This window comes from Charadrius vociferus, unplaced genomic scaffold (genome assembly GCF_000708025.1).
Source record: "Charadrius vociferus isolate BGI_N301 unplaced genomic scaffold, ASM70802v2 scaffold1140, whole genome shotgun sequence".
NCBI lineage: Eukaryota > Metazoa > Chordata > Aves > Charadriiformes > Charadriidae > Charadrius > Charadrius vociferus.
Genome location: NW_009646351.1, coordinates 4,201 through 5,395, shown reverse-complemented (window position 1 = coordinate 5,395; position 1,195 = coordinate 4,201).

Below are 1,195 nucleotides of genomic sequence, written 5' to 3'. Positions count from 1 at the left end.
GGGGTGTAGTGCGTAAGGCCGCGGGTTCGAGACCCGCTCGGGGCTGCAGGAGTGCGCTCACGGGCCGGGGCACACGCGTGTGCACATACATGTGCGCGCACACACACACACACACGTGCACAAACACGCGCACACGCAGGGATGCGCACGCACACCGGGAGAGACGTCCGCTTGCAAACGCGCATGCACACGCAGAGGAGCACGCGCGCGTGCACACGCGTGCACTCACACGCGCACACGGGCACCGGCGCACACTTGCACGCACATGGGATCGCACACACGCCTGCGCCCACGCCTGTGTGCGCACACGCGTGCGCTCTCACGTCTGCACACACCCGTGTGCGGCCATGCACACGCGTGTGCACACACGGCCAAACCTCGCAGCCGGGGGATTTACACGCCAGCCGGGGGATTTGCACACCCCGCTGGGCTCGGGGCTGCTGCTGTGGGGGGTGGGTGTGAGGCGTGGGGCCGGGGAGCCTCTCCCTGCTGTGCACATGTGAGTGCACGCGTGTGAGTCCATGTGCACACATGTGTGAGCGCACCTGTGTGTGCATGTGCCCGTCTGCACGCCGGTATGAATGCACGTGTGCGTGCGTGTGCCGGTGCCTGTGTGTATGCAGGTGCGCCTGAGTGCATGTGTATGTGCGTGCCCGCGTGTGAATCACACGCGTGTGAATCACATGTGTGCATCCCTGTATGTGCCTGTGAGTGCGTGTGCGTGCCTGCGCGTATGAATGCGTGTGTGTGCGCGTGTGCGCGCGCCTGTGCGCATGTAGGTGTGTGTGAACGCACATGTATGTACACACGTGTGTGCATTTCTCTGTGTGTCTGTGCCTGTGTGCGTCTGTGTCCCTGAGTGCACACGTATGTACACACGTGTGTGAATCACGTCTGCACGCCTGGATGTCCCTCTGAGTGTGTGCATGCCTCTGTGCACGAGCGCAGGCGTGTGCGTGCATGCACGTGGCTCTCTGTGCACATGCGTGTGCACGTGCGTGTGCGTGTCCCGGGCTTTGCCCCGTCGCCGACTGCCCCACGGCCCCGTGGCCCCGGTGCCGCCGGCAGCACGCGGTACGGGGGCTGTGGGTGGAGGAGGTGCGGATGCACACGGGCGCTGGTGGGGACGGGAGGAAGCGCCGAGCCGTGCCGAGCCGTGCCGTGCCATGACGAGCTGTGCCATGCCGATCTGTGC